This window comes from Somniosus microcephalus, chromosome 4, assembly GCF_052327205.1.
Source record: "Somniosus microcephalus isolate GS21.2 chromosome 4, FLI_Smic_1.0, whole genome shotgun sequence".
NCBI classification, from domain to species: domain Eukaryota; kingdom Metazoa; phylum Chordata; class Chondrichthyes; order Squaliformes; family Somniosidae; genus Somniosus; species Somniosus microcephalus.
In genome coordinates this window covers 174,964,165-174,981,316 of record NC_140990.1, presented here as the reverse complement: position 1 = coordinate 174,981,316, position 17,152 = coordinate 174,964,165, and the positions used below count along the sequence as shown (strand labels likewise).

General features: G+C 44.1%; 1 protein-coding gene across 3 annotated transcripts in view; it reads right to left on the bottom strand.

Moving 5' to 3' along the window:
- Positions 1-17,152, bottom strand: part of LOC147119998 (disintegrin and metalloproteinase domain-containing protein 23-like) — a 576,022-nt gene that overhangs the window by 85,282 nt on the left and 473,588 nt on the right. The window lies entirely within an intron of this gene.

Sequence of the window (17,152 nt, the reverse complement as noted above, 5' to 3'; positions counted from 1 at the left end):
GAAAATAAATATGGACTGGCACTCCCTAAAAGCAATAACGGTAGATTCCAGAAAAAAATATGTCAAACCTGAACGATTGTCCAGAATATTGGATGAGGGCATATGCAGCAGTAACAGAAATGCATTTCCTCCTAAAATGCGAAAAATTCAACACATCAAGAAATATATTATTCAACAAGCTAAGCCAAACAACCCCAGATTTCAAGGAATTGGATGACCTGTCAAAATTGAGATTAGTCCTGGGAGAAGGAGACAGACCATACCTTGGGGCCAAATATGTAACAACATGTCACAACCTGAGGACTGTTTAAAATTAAGACTGTTTAAAATTAATATTGAACGTACCAAATGAAGTAGAAAGACTGTTTAAAATTAATATTGTTTAAAAGTAATATTGTATGTACCCAACAAATGTCAAATCGATTGACACCTACAGAATGTTGGAAAACTGTACCTTTTTGCTATGTAAGCTTTGGCAATATGGTTCTCTGTAAACTTTCATGCCAATAAAGCATTTGAATTGGAATTGGAATTGGAATTGGACAAAGCAGAGAGTGAGAACTCGGTGAAGACAATCAGCTCAGACACTGGAACTGATGATGGTAAGACCAGCCCATGTGCAAAAGACAAGTCTAAAATGGGCTTGCAGACTAATGATGGAAAAACGAAGGAGTGCATAAATGCTTCAGAAGAGAACAAAGTATCAGAACAGAATTCCACTGAACAACAACAACATAGTTCGACAGAGAATTCTGAGTCTGGCCAGTCTACAGACATGCACATTTCTGAGGAACACCGGGCTCGAACTCAACTCAATTTCAAACTACAACAGCAATTAGAACAAATGATTCACCGTTTTGAGCAAGAGATGAATGCAAAGAAAAAGTTCTTTGACACAGAGTTGGAGAATCTGGGAAGACAGCAGAAGCAGCTGATTGAGAAAATGGATCAGGAACACACAAACCGTCTGCGCGATGAGGCCAAACGAATCAAAGCTGAGCAAGAAAGGGAATATGTCAAATTCATCGATCAGTTGAAAGCTAAGAAGAGCACCCTTTTGTGAGCAGTGTCAGCAGTAATAAGCCACTCAGGGAATTGGTGGCAGAGGCAAAAGCTGAAGTGATGGAGGAAATAGAAGACAATAGAGAGGAAGCAGAAGATGATGACTCATCTGAACCATTATCACCCCTACCAGGTCACGCACGTGGTCCCTCCGAACTGAGCCAAATCAGTCTGGAAGCAGAAAAACTTCCCAAGGTACTCGAGCCTTTAGAAGTCAACAATGCTGGTTCTGAAGTTACGAAAGTTCAAGCTGTTAAGTCCAGTGAAGGACTATTAGATGAGTCACCCCAGCAACGAGAACCAGAGATAAGGCGCCATGCTGACCAGATCATAGAGTCATCCGAAATGGGACAACCTACTCCACAACTCCATACGCCTAATGATGAAGCAGAGATACCCATAGTATCTACCTCCGATCCGGAGATACTGGAATCAGATGAACCCGACACTGACATGCAAGCCGAATCGACCTTGCCAAAAGAACCTACTAGACCACCGAAAACTACTACACCACCGAGGCGTTATCCGGACCGAGTCAGGAAGCCTCCAGAGAGACTGAATCTGTGAACTGTTTTTACATGAAGTTGTATATATGTTATGATGTTATGTTTAATGGGGAATATATACTGTTAAGCTAAAAAGGGAGGATTGTAGTGTATGTAACCGTTCCACCTTTAAGAGAACTATTTTAAGGGTTGCGCTACTTTATCTTGGCTGCTGTATACTGTAATACCGGTGGTGACCACACCGGTATATAAGTGCTGTGTAATGAATTATTGGGCAGTTCCGCCCTGACCTTCGACCAGTAAAGACCTGTTAAAATTTACTCTTGTGGTCTGTGTAATAATTCTCATTATAACACACAGACTTAACACCTCCAATCCTCCTCTTTATTCAATGTCCAATCCCCTCCAATCCTCCTCTTAATTCAATGTCCAATCCCCTCCAAATTTAACGTCCAATCCCCTCCACTCCTCCTCTTTATTCAATGTCCAATCCCCTCCAGTCATCCTCTTTATTCAATGTCCAATCCCCTCCAGTCCTCCTCTTTATTCACTGTCCAATCCCCTCCAATCCTCCTCGTTATTCAATGTCCAATCCCCTCCAATCCTCCTCTTTATTCAATTTCCAATCCACTCCAATCCTCCTCTTTATTCAATGACCAATCCGCACCAATCCTCCTCTTTATTCAATGTCCAATCCCCTCCAATCCTCCTCTTTAATCAATGACCAATCCCCTCCAATCCTCCACTTTATTCAATGTCCAATCCCCTCCAATCCTCCTCTTTATTCAATGACCAATCCCCTCCAATACTCGTCTTTATTCACCGTCCAATCCCCTCCAATCCTCCTCTTTATTCAATGTCCAATGGCCTCCAATCCTCCTCTTTATTCAATGTCCAATCCCCTCCAATCCTCCTCTTTATTCAATGTCCAATCCCCTCCAATTCTCCTCTTTATTCAATGTCCAATCCCCTCCAGTCCTCCTCTTTATACACTGTCGAATCCCCTCAAACCCTCCCCTTTATTCACTGTGCAATCCCCTCCAGTCATCCTCTTTATTCAATGTCCACTCCCCTTCAATCCTCCTCCTTATTCAATGTCAAATCCCCTCCAATCATCCTCTTTATTCAATGTCCAACCTCCTCCAGTCCTCCTCTTTATTCAATGTCCAATCCTGACCGGTCATCCTCTTTATTCAATGTCCAATCCCCTCCAATCCTCCTCTTTATTTAATGTCCAATCCCCTCCAGTCCTCCTCTTTATTCAATGTCCAATCCCCTCCAATCATCCTCTTTATTCAATGTCCAATCCCCTCCAGTCCTCCTCTTTATACACTGTCGAATCCCCTCAAACCCTCCCCTTTATTCACTGTGCAATCCCCTCCAGTCATCCTCTTTATTCAATGTCCACTCCCCTTCAATCCTCCTCTTTATTCAATGTCAAATCCCCTCCAATCATCCTCTTTATTCAATGTCCAACCTCCTCCAGTCCTCCTCTTTATTCAATGTCCAATCCTGACCGGTCATCCTCTTTATTCAATGTCCAATCCCCTCCAGTCCTCCTCTTTATTCACTGTCCAATCCCCTCCAATCCTCCTCGTTATTCAATGACCAATCCCCTCCAATCCTCCTCTTTATTCAATTTCCAATCCCCTCCAATCCTCCTCTTTATTCAATGACCAATCCGCACCAATCCTCCTCTTTATTCAATGTCCAAACCCCTCCAATCCTCCTCTTTAATCAATGACCAATCCCCTCCAATCCTCCCTTTATTCAATGTCCAATCCCCTCCAATCCTCCTCTTTATTCAATGACCAATCCCCTCCAATACTCGTCTTCATTCACCGTCCAATCCCCTCCAATCCTCCTCTTTATTCAATGTCCAATGGCCTCCAATCCTCCTCTTTATTCAATGTCCAATCCCCTCCAATCCTCCTCTTTATTCAATGTCCAATCCCCTCCAATTCTCCTCTTTATTCAATGTCCAATCCCCTCCAGTCCTCCTCTTTATACACTGTCGAATCCCCTCAAACCCTCCCCTTTATTCACTGTGCAATCCCCTCCAGTCATCCTCTTTATTCAATGTCCACTCCCCTTCAATCCTCCTCTTTATTCAATGTCAAATCCCCTCCAATCATCCTCTTTATTCAATGTCCAACCTCCTCCAGTCCTCCTCTTTATTCAATGTCCAATCCTGACCGGTCATCCTATATATTCAATGTCCAATCCCCTCCAATCCTCCTCTTTATTTAATGTCCAATCCCCTCCAGTCCTCCTCTTTATTCAATGTCCAATCCCCTCCAATCATCCTCTTTATTCAATGTCCAATCCCCTTCAGTCCTCTTTATTCAATGTCCAATCACCTCCAATCCTCCTCTTTATTCAATGTCCAATCCACTCCGGTCATCCTCTTTATTCAATGTCCAATCCCCTCCAAAGCTCCTCTTTATTCAATGTCCAATCCCCTCCAGTCATCCTCATCATTCAATGTCCAATCCCCTCCAATCATCCTCTTTATTCAATGTCCAATCCCCTGCGGTCATCCTCTTTATTCAATGTCCAATCCCCTCCAGTCATCCTCTTTATTCAATGTACAATCCCCTCCTATCCTCCTCTTTATTCAATGTACAATCCACTCCGGGCATCCTCTTTATTCAATGTCCAATCCCCTCCAATCCTCCTGTTAATTCAATGTCCAATCCCCTCCAATCCTCCTCTTTATTTAACGTCCAATCCCCTCCAGTCCTCCTCTACATTTAATGTCCAATCCCCTCCAGTCCTCCTCTTTATTCAATGTCCAATCCTGACCGGTCAACCTCTTTATTCAATGTCCAATCCCCTCCAATCCTCCTCTTTATTTAATGTCCAATCCCCTCCAGTCCTCCTCTTTATTCAATGTCCAATCCCCTCCAGTCATCCTCTTTATTCAATGTCCAATCCCCTTCAGTCCTCCTCTTTATTCAATGTCCAATCCCCTCCAATCCTCCTCTTTATTCAATGTCCAATCCACTCCGGTCATCCTCTTTATTCAATGTCCAATCCCCTCCAAAGCTCCTCTTTATTCAATGTCCAATCCCCTCCAGTCATCCTCATCATTCAATGTCCAATCTCCTCCAATCATCCTCTTTATTCAATGTCCAATCCCCTCCAATCCTCCTCTTAATTCAATGTCCAATCGCCTCCAATCCTCCTCTTTATTTAACGTCCAATCCCCTCCGGTCCTCCTCTTTATTCAATGTCCAATCCCCTCCAGTCATCCTCTTTATTCAATGTCCAATCCCCTCCAGTCCTCCTCTTTATTCACTGTCCAATCCCCTCCAATTCTCCTCGTTATTAAATGTCCAATCCACTCCGGTCATCCTATTTATTCAATGTCCAATCCCCTCCAAAGCTCCTCTTTATTCAATGTCCAATCCCCTCCAGTCATCCTCATCATTCAATGTCCAATCCCCTCCATTCATCCTCTTTATTCAATGTCCAATCCCCTCCAATCCTCCTCTTTATTCACTGTCCATCCCCTCCAGTCCTCCTCTTTATTCAATGTCCAATCCCCTCCAATCCTCCTGTTTATTCAATGTCCAATCCCCTCCAGTCATCCTCATCATTCAATGTCCAATCCCCTCCAGTCCTCCTCTTTATTCAATGTCCAATCCCCTCCAATCCTCCTCTTTATTCAATGTCCAATCCCCTCCAATCCTCCTCTTTATTCAATGTCCAACCCCACCAGTCCTCCTCTTTATTCAATGTCCAATCCCCTCCAGTCATCCTCTTTATTCAATGTCCAATCCCCTCCAATCCTCCTCTTTATTCAATGTCCATTCCCCTCCAGTCCTCCTCTTTATTCAATGTCCAATCCCCTCCAATCCTCGTTTTATTCAATGTCCAATCCCCTCCAATCATCCTCTTTATTCAATGACCAATCCCCTCCAGTCCTCCTCTTTATTCAATGTCCAATCCCCTCCAATCCTCCTCTTTATTCAATGTCCAATCCGCTCCAATTCTCCTCTTTATTCAAAATCCAATCCCCTCCAGTCATCCTCTTTATTCAATGTCCAATCCGCTCCAATCCTCCTCTTTATTCAATGTTCAATCCCCTCCAGTCATCCGCTTTTTTCAATGTCCAGTCCCCTCTGGTCATCCACTTTATTCAATGTCCAATCCCCTCCGGTCATCCTCTTTATTCAATGTCCAATCCCCTCCAATACTCCTCTTAATTCAATGTCCAATCCCCTCCAATCATCCTCTTTATTCAATGTCCAATCCCCTCCAGTCCTCCTCTTTGTTCAATGTCCAATCCCCTCCAATCCTCCTCATTATTCCATGTCCAATCCCCTCCAATTCTCCTCTTCATTCAATGTCCAATCCCCTCCAGTCCTCCTCTTTATTCAATGTCCAATCACCTCCAATCCTCCTCTTTATTAAATGTCCAATCCCCTCCAATCCTCCTCTTAATTCAATGTCCAATCACCTCCAATCATCCTCTTAATTCAATGTCCAATCCCCTCCAGTCCTCCTCTATGTTCAATGCCCAATCCCCTACAATCCTCCTCTTTATTCAATGTCCAATCCCCTCCAATCATCCTCTTTATTCAATGACCAATCCCCTCCAGTCCTCCTCTTTATTCAATGTCCAATCCCCTTCAATCCTCCTCTTTATTCAATGTCCAATCCGCTCCAATCCTCCTCTTTATTCAAAATCCAATCCCCTCCAGTCATCCTCTTTATTCAATGTCCAATCCCCTCCAGTCATCCGCTTTTTTCAATGTCCAGTCCCCTCTGGTCATCCACTTTATTCAATGTCCAATCCCCTCCGGTCATCCTCTTTATTCAATGTCCAATCCCCTCCAATACTCCTCTTAATTCAATGTCCAATCCCCTCCAGTCCTCCTCTTTGTTCAATGTCCAATCCCCTCCAATCCTCCTCTTTATTCCATGTCCAATCCCCTCCAATTCTCCTCTTCATTCAATGTCCAATCCCCTCCAGTCCTCCTCTTTATTCAATGTCCAATCACCTCCAATCCTCCTCTTTATTAAATGTCCAATCCCCTCCAATCCTCCTCTTAATTCAATGTCCAATCACCTCCAATCATCCTCTTAATTCAATGTCCAATCCCCTCCAGTCCTCCTCTATGTTCAATGCCCAATCCCCTACAATCCTCCTCTTTATTCAATGTCCAATCCCCTCCAATGCTCCTCTTTATTCAATGTCCAATCCCCTCCGGTCAACCTCTTCATTCAATGTCCAATACCCTCCGGTCATCGTCTTTATTCAATTTCCAATCACCTCCAATCCTCCTCTTTATTAAATGTCCAATCGCCTCCAATCCTCCTCTTAATTCAATGTCCAATCCCCTCCAGTCCTCCTCTTTGTTCAATGTCCAATCCCCTACAATCCTCCTCTTTATTCCATGTCCAATCCCTTTCAAGTCTCCTCTTAATTCAATGTCCAATCCCTTCCAGTCCAACTCTTTATTCAATGTCCAATCCCCTCCAGTCCTCCTCTTTATTCAATGTCCAATCCCCTCCAGTCATCCTCTTTATTCAATGTCCAATCCCCTCCAGTCCTCCTCTTTATTCACTGTCCAATCCCCTCCAATTCTCCTCGTTATTAAATGTCCAATCCACTCCGGTCATCCTCTTTATTGAATGTCCAATCCCCTCCAAAGCTCCTCTTTATTCAATGTCCAATCCCCTCCAGTCATCCTCATCATTCAATGTCCAATCCCCTCCATTCATCCTCTTTATTCAATGTCCAATCCCCTCCAATCCTCCTCTTTATTCACTGTCCATCCCCTCCAGTCCTCCTCTTTATTCAATGTCCAATCCCCTCCAATCCTCCTCTTTATTCAATGTCCAATCCCCTCCAGTCATCCTCATCATTCAATGTCCAATCCCCTCCAGTCCTCCTCTTTATTCAATGTCCAATCCCCTCCAATCCTCCTCTTTATTCAATGTCCAATCCCCTCCAATCCTCCTCTTTATTCAATGTCCAACCCCACCAGTCCTCCTCTTTATTCAATGTCCAATCCCCTCCAGTCATCCTCTTTATTCAATTTCCAATCACCTCCAATCCTCCTCTTTATTAAATGTCCAATCGCCTCCAATCCTCCTCTTAATTCAATGTCCAATCCCCTCCAGTCCTCCTCTTTGTTCAATGTCCAATCCCCTACAATCCTCCTCTTTATTCCATGTCCAATCCCTTTCAAGTCTCCTCTTAATTCAATGTCCAATCCCCTCCAGTCCAACTCTTTATTCAATGTCCAATCCCCTCCAGTCCTCCTCTTTATTCAATGTCCAATCCCCTCCAATCCTCCTCTTTATTCAATGTCCAATCACCTCCAATCCTCCTCTTTATTCAATGTCCAACCCCTCCAGTCCTCCTCTTTATTCAATGTCCAATCCCCTCCAGTCATCCTCTTTATTCAATGTCCAATCCCCTCCAATCCTCCTCTTTATTCAATGTCCATTCCCCTCCTGTCCTACTCTTTATTCAATGTCCAATCCCCTCTAATCCTCCTCTTCATTCAATGTCCAATCCACTCCAATCATCCTCTTTATTCACTGTCCAATCCCCTCGAATCCTCCTCTTTATTCAATGTCCAATCCCCTACAATCCTCCTCTTTATTCAATGACCAATCCCCTCAAATCCTCTTCTTTATTCAATGTCCAATCCCCTCCAATACTCCTCTTTATTCAATGTCCAATCCCCTCCAATCCTCCTCTTTATTCAATGTCCAATCCCCTCCAATCCTCCTCTTCATTCAAGGTTCAATCCCCTCCAGTCATCCGCTTTTTTCAATGTCCAGTCCCCTCTGGTCATCCACTTTATTCAATGTCCAATCCCCTCCGGTCATCCTCTTTATTCAATGTACAATCCCCTCCAATCCTCCTCTTTATTCAATGTCCAATCCCCTCCAGTCATCCTCTTTATTCAATGTCCACTCCCCTCCAATCCTCCTCTTTATTCAATGTCCAATCCCCTCCAGTCATCCTCTTTATTCAATGTCCAATCCCCTCAAATCCTCCTCTTTATTCACTGTCCACTCTCCTCCAATCCTCCTCTTTATTCAATGTGCAATCCCCTCCAATCCTCCTCTTTATTCAATGTCCAATCCCCTCCGGTCATCCTCTTTATTCAATGTGCAATCCCCTCCAATCCTCCTCTTTATTCAATGTCCAATCCCCTCCAGTCATCCTCTTTATTCAATCTCCAATCCCCTCAAATCCTCCTCTTTATTCAATGTCTAATCCCCTCCAGTCATCCTCTTTATTCAATGTCCATTCCCCTCCAGTCCTCCTCTTTATGCAATGTCCAATCCCCTCCAATCCTCCTCTTTATTCAATGTCCAATCCCCTCCAGTCATCCTCTTTATTCAATGACCAATCCCCTCCAGTCCTCCTCTTTATTCAATTTCCAATCCTCTCCAATCCTCCTCTTTATTCAATGTCCAATCCGCTCCAATCCTCCTCTTTATTCAAAATCCAATCCCCTCCAGTCATCCTCTTTATTCAATGCCCAATCCCCTCCAATCCTCCTCTTTATTCAACGTCCAATCCCCTTCGGTCATCCTCTTTATTCAATTTCCAATCAACTCCAATCCTCCTCTTTATTCAATGTCCAATCCCCTCCAATCCTCCTCTTTATTCAATGTCCAATCCCCTCTAGTCATCCTCTTCATTCAATGTCCAATCTCCCCCGGTCCTCCTCTTTATTCAATGTCCAATCCCCTCCAATCCTCCTCTTTATTCAATCTCCAATCCCCTCCAGTCCTCCTCTTTTTTCAATGTCCAATCCCCTCCAGTCCTCTTTATTCAATGTCCAATCCCCTCCAGTCCTCCTCTTTATTCAATGTCCAATCCGCTCCAATCCTCCTCTTTATTCAATGTCCAATCCCCTCGAATCCTCCTCTTTATTCAATGTCCAATCCCCTCCAATCCTCCTCTTTATTCAATGTCCAACCCCCTCCAATCCTCCTCTTTATTCAATGTCCAATCCCCTCCAATCCTCCTCTTTATTCAATGTCCATTCCCCTCCAGTCCTACTCTTTATTCAATGTCCAATCCCCTCAATTCCTCCTCTTTATTCAATGACCAATCCCCTCAAATCCTCTTCTTTATTCAATGTCCAATCCCCTCCAATCCTCCTCTTTATTCAATGTCCAATCCCCTCAAATCCTCCTCATTATTCAATGTCCAGTCCCCTCTGGTCATCCACTTTATTCAATGTCCAATCCCCTCCAATCCTCCTCTGTATTCAATGTCCAATCCCCTCTAGTCATCCTCTTTATTCAATGTCCAATCCCCTCCAATCCTCCTCTTTATTCAATGTCCAATCCCCTCCAATCCTCCTCTTTATTCAATGTCCAATCCACTCCAATCCTCCTCTTTATTTAACGTCCAATCCCCTCCACTCCTCCTCTTTATTCAATGTCCAATCCCCTCCAGTCATCCTCTTTATTCAATGTCCAATCCCCTCCAGTCCTCCTCTTTATTCACTGTCCAATCCCCTCCAATCCTCCTCGTTATTCAATGTCCAATCCCCTCCAATCCTCCTCTTTATTCAATTTCCAATCCCCTCCAATCCTCCTCTTTATTCAATGACCAATCCGCACCAATCCTCCTCTTTATTCAATGTCCAATCCCCTCCAATCCTCCTCTTTAATCAATAACCAATCCCCTCCAATCCTCCACTTTATTCAATGTCCAATCCCCTCCAATCCTCCTCTTTATTCAATGACCAATCCCCTCCAATACTCGTCTTTATTCACCGTCCAATCCCCTCCAATCCTCCTCTTTATTCAATGTCCAATGCCCTCCAATCCTCCTCTTTATTCAATGTCCAATCCCCTCCAATCCTCCTCTTTATTCAATGTCCAATCCCCTCCAATTCTCCTCTTTATTCAATGTCCAAACCCCTCCAGTCCTCCTCTTTATACACTGTCGAATCCCCTCAAACCCTCCCCTTTATTCACTGTGCAATCCCCTCCAGTCATCCTCTTTATTCAATGTCCACTCCCCTTCAATCCTCCTCTTTATTCAATGTCCAATCCTGACCGGTCATCCTCTTTATTCAATGTCCAATCCCCTCCAATCCTCCTCTTTATTTAATGTCCAATCCCCTCCAGTCCTCCTCTTTATTCAATGTCCAATCCCCTCCAATCATCCTCTTTATTCAATGTCCAATCCCCTTCAGTCCTCTTCATTCAATGTCCAATCCCCTCCAATCCTCCTCTTTATTCAATGTCCAATCCACTCCGGTCATCCTCTTTATTCAATGTCCAATCCCCTCCAAAGCTCCTCTTTATTCAATGTCCATTCCCCTCCAGTCATCCTCATCATTCAATGTCCAATCCCCTCCAATCATCCTCTTTATTCAATGTCCAATCCCCTGCGGTCATCCTCTTTATTCAATGTCCAATCCCCTCCAGTCATCCTCTTTATTCAATGGACAATCCCCTCCGGTCATCCTCTTTATTCAATGTCCAATCCCCTGCGGTCATCCTCTTTATTCAATGTCCAATCCCCTCCAGTCATCCTCTTTATTCAATGGACAATCCCCTCCTATCCTCCTCTTTATTCAATGTCCAATCCCCTCCAGTCCTCTTTATTCAATGTCCAATCCCCTCCAGTCCTCCTCTTTATTCAATGTCCAATCCGCTCCAATCCTCCTCTTTATTCAATGTCCAATCCCCTCGAATCCTCCTCTTTATTCAATGTCCAATCCCCTCCAATCCTCCTCTTTATTCAATGTCCAACCCCCTCCAATCCTGCTCTTTATTCAATGTCCAATCCCCTCCAATCCTCCTCTTTATTCAATGTCCATTCCCCTCCAGTCCTACTCTTTATTCAATGTCCAATCCCCTCAATTCCTCCTCTTTATTCAATGACCAATCCCCTCAAATCCTCTTCTTTATTCAATGTCCAATCCCCTCCAATCCTCCTCTTTATTCAATGTCCAATCCCCTCAAATCCTCCTCATTATTCAATGTCCAGTCCCCTCTGGTCATCCACTTTATTCAATGTCCAATCCCCTCCAATCCTCCTCTGTATTCAATGTCCAATCCCCTCTAGTCATCCTCTTTATTCAATGTCCAATCCCCTCCAATCCTCCTCTTTTTTCAATGTCCAATCCCCTCCAATCCTCCTCTTTATTCAATGTCCAATCCACTCCAATCCTCCTCTTTATTTAACGTCCAATCCCCTCCACTCCTCCTCTTTATTCAATGTCCAATCCCCTCCAGTCATCCTCTTTATTCAATGTCCAATCCCCTCCAGTCCTCCTCTTTATTCACTGTCCAATCCCCTCCAATCCTCCTCGTTATTCAATGTCCAATCCCCTCCAATCCTCCTCTTTATTCAATTTCCAATCCCCTCCAATCCTCCTCTTTATTCAATGACCAATCCGCACCAATCCTCCTCTTTATTCAATGTCCAATCCCCTCCAATCCTCCTCTTTAATCAATAACCAATCCCCTCCAATCCTCCACTTTATTCAATGTCCAATCCCCTCCAATCCTCCTCTTTATTCAATGACCAATCCCCTCCAATACTCGTCTTTATTCACCGTCCAATCCCCTCCAATCCTCCTCTTTATTCAATGTCCAATGCCCTCCAATCCTCCTCTTTATTCAATGTCCAATCCCCTCCAATCCTCCTCTTTATTCAATGTCCAATCCCCTCCAATTCTCCTCTTTATTCAATGTCCAATCCCCTCCAGTCCTCCTCTTTATACACTGTCGAATCCCCTCAAACCCTCCCCTTTATTCACTGTGCAATCCCCTCCAGTCATCCTCTTTATTCAATGTCCACTCCCCTTCAATCCTCCTCTTTATTCAATGTCCAATCCTGACCGGTCATCCTCTTTATTCAATGTCCAATCCCCTCCAATCCTCCTCTTTATTTAATGTCCAATCCCCTCCAGTCCTCCTCTTTATTCAATGTCCAATCCCCTCCAATCATCCTCTTTATTCAATGTCCAATCCCCTTCAGTCCTCTTCATTCAATGTCCAATCCCCTCCAATCCTCCTCTTTATTCAATGTCCAATCCACTCCGGTCATCCTCTTTATTCAATGTCCAATCCCCTCCAAAGCTCCTCTTTATTCAATGTCCATTCCCCTCCAGTCATCCTCATCATTCAATGTCCAATCCCCTCCAATCATCCTCTTTATTCAATGTCCAATCCCCTGCGGTCATCCTCTTTATTCACTGTCCAATCCCCTCCAGTCATCCTCTTTATTCAATGGACAATCCCCTCCTATCCTCCTCTTTATTCAATGTCCAATCCCCTCCAATCCTCCTCTTTATTTAACGTCCAATCCCCTCCAGTCCTCCTCTATATTCAATGTCCAATCCCCTCCAGTCCTCCTCTTTATTCAATGCCCAATCCTGACCGGTCAACCTCTTTATTCAATGTCCAATCCCCTCCAATCCTCCTCTTTATTTAATGTCCAATCCCCTCCAGTCCTCCTCTTTATTCAATGTCCAATCCCCTCCAGTCATCCTCTTTATTCAATGTCCAATCCCCTTCAGTCCTCCTCTTTCTTCAATGTCCGATCCCCTCCAATCCTCCTCTTTATTCAATTTCCAATCCACTCCGGTCATCATCTTTATTCAATGTCCAATCCCCTCCAAAGCTCCTCTTTATTCAATGTCCAATCCCCTCCAATCATCCTCTTTATTCAATGTCCAATCCCCTCCAATCCTCCTCTTAATTCAATGTCCAATCGCCTCCAATCCTCCTCTTTATTTAACGTCCAATCCCCTCCGGTCCTCCTCTTTATTCAATGTCCAATCCCCTCCGGTCCTCCTCTTTATTCAATGTCCAATCCCCTTCAGTCCTCCTCTTTCTTCAATGTCCGATCCCCTCCAATCCTCCTCTTTATTCAATTTCCAATCCACTCCGGTCATCCTCTTTATTCAATGTCCAATCCCCTCCAAAGCTCCTCTTTATTCAATGTCCAATCCCCTCCAGTCATCCTCATCATTCAATGTCCAATCCCCTCCAATCATCCTCTTTATTCAATGTCCAACCCCCTCCAATCCTGCTCTTTATTCAATGTCCAATCCCCTCCAATCCTCCTCTTTATTCAATGTCCATTCCCCTCCAGTCCTACTCTTTATTCAATGTCCAATCCCCTCAATTCCTCCTCTTTATTCAATGACCAATCCCCTCAAATCCTCTTCTTTATTCAATGTCCAATCCCCTCCAATCCTCCTCTTTATTCAATGTCCAATCCCCTCAAATCCTCCTCATTATTCAATGTCCAGTCCCCTCTGGTCATCCACTTTATTCAATGTCCAATCCCCTCCAATCCTCCTCTGTATTCAATGTCCAATCCCCTCTAGTCATCCTCTTTATTCAATGTCCAATCCCCTCCAATCCTCCTCTTTTTTCAATGTCCAATCCCCTCCAATCCTCCTCTTTATTCAATGTCCAATCCACTCCAATCCTCCTCTTTATTTAACGTCCAATCCCCTCCACTCCTCCTCTTTATTCAATGTCCAATCCCCTCCAGTCATCCTCTTTATTCAATGTCCAATCCCCTCCAGTCCTCCTCTTTATTCACTGTCCAATCCCCTCCAATCCTCCTCGTTATTCAATGTCCAATCCCCTCCAATCCTCCTCTTTATTCAATTTCCAATCCCCTCCAATCCTCCTCTTTATTCAATGACCAATCCGCACCAATCCTCCTCTTTATTCAATGTCCAATCCCCTCCAATCCTCCTCTTTAATCAATAACCAATCCCCTCCAATCCTCCACTTTATTCAATGTCCAATCCCCTCCAATCCTCCTCTTTATTCAATGACCAATCCCCTCCAATACTCGTCTTTATTCACCGTCCAATCCCCTCCAATCCTCCTCTTTATTCAATGTCCAATGCCCTCCAATCCTCCTCTTTATTCAATGTCCAATCCCCTCCAATCCTCCTCTTTATTCAATGTCCAATCCCCTCCAATTCTCCTCTTTATTCAATGTCCAATCCCCTCCAGTCCTCCTCTTTATACACTGTCGAATCCCCTCAAACCCTCCCCTTTATTCACTGTGCAATCCCCTCCAGTCATCCTCTTTATTCAATGTCCACTCCCCTTCAATCCTCCTCTTTATTCAATGTCCAATCCTGACCGGTCATCCTCTTTATTCAATGTCCAATCCCCTCCAATCCTCCTCTTTATTTAATGTCCAATCCCCTCCAGTCCTCCTCTTTATTCAATGTCCAATCCCCTCCAATCATCCTCTTTATTCAATGTCCAATCCCCTTCAGTCCTCTTCATTCAATGTCCAATCCCCTCCAATCCTCCTCTTTATTCAATGTCCAATCCACTCCGGTCATCCTCTTTATTCAATGTCCAATCCCCTCCAAAGCTCCTCTTTATTCAATGTCCATTCCCCTCCAGTCATCCTCATCATTCAATGTCCAATCCCCTCCAATCATCCTCTTTATTCAATGTCCAATCCCCTGCGGTCATCCTCTTTATTCACTGTCCAATCCCCTCCAGTCATCCTCTTTATTCAATGGACAATCCCCTCCTATCCTCCTCTTTATTCAATGTCCAATCCCCTCCAATCCTCCTCTTTATTTAACGTCCAATCCCCTCCAGTCCTCCTCTATATTCAATGTCCAATCCCCTCCAGTCCTCCTCTTTATTCAATGCCCAATCCTGACCGGTCAACCTCTTTATTCAATGTCCAATCCCCTCCAATCCTCCTCTTTATTTAATGTCCAATCCCCTCCAGTCCTCCTCTTTATTCAATGTCCAATCCCCTCCAGTCATCCTCTTTATTCAATGTCCAATCCCCTTCAGTCCTCCTCTTTCTTCAATGTCCGATCCCCTCCAATCCTCCTCTTTATTCAATTTCCAATCCACTCCGGTCATCATCTTTATTCAATGTCCAATCCCCTCCAAAGCTCCTCTTTATTCAATGTCCAATCCCCTCCAGTCATCCTCATCATTCAATGTCCAATCCCCTCCAATCATCCTCTTTATTCAATGTCCAATCCCCTCCAATCCTCCTCTTAATTCAATGTCCAATCGCCTCCAATCCTCCTCTTTATTTAACGTCCAATCCCCTCCGGTCCTCCTCTTTATTCAATGTCCAATCCCCTCCGGTCCTCCTCTTTATTCAATGTCCAATCCCCTTCAGTCCTCCTCTTTCTTCAATGTCCGATCCCCTCCAATCCTCCTCTTTATTCAATTTCCAATCCACTCCGGTCATCCTCTTTATTCAATGTCCAATCCCCTCCAAAGCTCCTCTTTATTCAATGTCCAATCCCCTCCAGTCATCCTCATCATTCAATGTCCAATCCCCTCCAATCATCCTCTTTATTCAATGTCCAATCCCCTCCAATCCTCCTCTTTATTCAATGTCCAATCCCCTCAAATCCTCCTCATTATTCAATGTCCAGTCCCCTCTGGTCATCCACTTTATTCAATGTCCAATCCCCTCCAATCCTCCTCTGTATTCAATGTCCAATCCCCTCTAGTCATCCTCTTTATTCAATGTCCAATCCCCTCCAATCCTCCTCTTTATTCAATGTCCAATCCCCTCCAATCCTCCTCTTTACTCAATGTCCAATCCACTCCAATCCTCCTCTTTATTTAACGTCCAATCCCCTCCACTCCTCCTCTTTATTCAATGTCCAATCCCCTCCAGTCATCCTCTTTATTCAATGTCCAATCCCCTCCAGTCCTCCTCTTTATTCACTGTCCAATCCCCTCCAATCCTCCTCGTTATTCAATGTCCAATCCCCTCCAATCCTCCTCTTTATTCAATTTCCAATCCCCTCCAATCCTCCTCTTTATTCAATGACCAATCCGCACCAATCCTCCTCTTTATTCAATGTCCAATCCCCTCCAATCCTCCTCTTTAATCAATAACCAATCCCCTCCAATCCTCCACTTTATTCAATGTCCAATCCCCTCCAATCCTCCTCTTTATTCAATGACCAATCCCCTCCAATACTCGTCTTTATTCACCGTCCAATCCCCTCCAATCCTCCTCTTTATTCAATGACCAATGCCCTCCAATCCTCCTCTTTATTCAATGTCCAATCCCCTCCAATCCTCCTCTTTATTCAATGTCCAATCCCCTCCAATTCTCCTCTTTATTCAATGTCCAATCCCCTCCAGTCCTCCTCTTTATACACTGTCGAATCCCCTCAAACCCGCCCCTTTATTCACTGTGCAATCCCCTCCAGTCATCCTCTTTATTCAATGTCCACTCCCCTTCAATCCTCCTCTTTATTCAATGTCCAATCCTGACCGGTCATCCTCTTTATTCAATGTCCAATCCCCTCCAATCCTCCTCTTTATTTAATGTCCAATCCCCTCCAGTCCTCCTCTTTATTCAATGTCCAATCCCCTCCAATCATCCTCTTTATTCAATGTCCAATCCCCTTCAGTCCTCTTCATTCAATGTCCAATCCCCTCCAATCCTCCTCTTTATTCAATGTCCAATCCACTCCGGTCATCCTCTTTATTCAATGTCCAATCCCCTCCAAAGCTCCTCTTTATTCAATGTCCATTCCCCTCCAGTCATCCTCATCATTCAATGTCCAATCCCCTCCAATCATCCTCTTTATTCA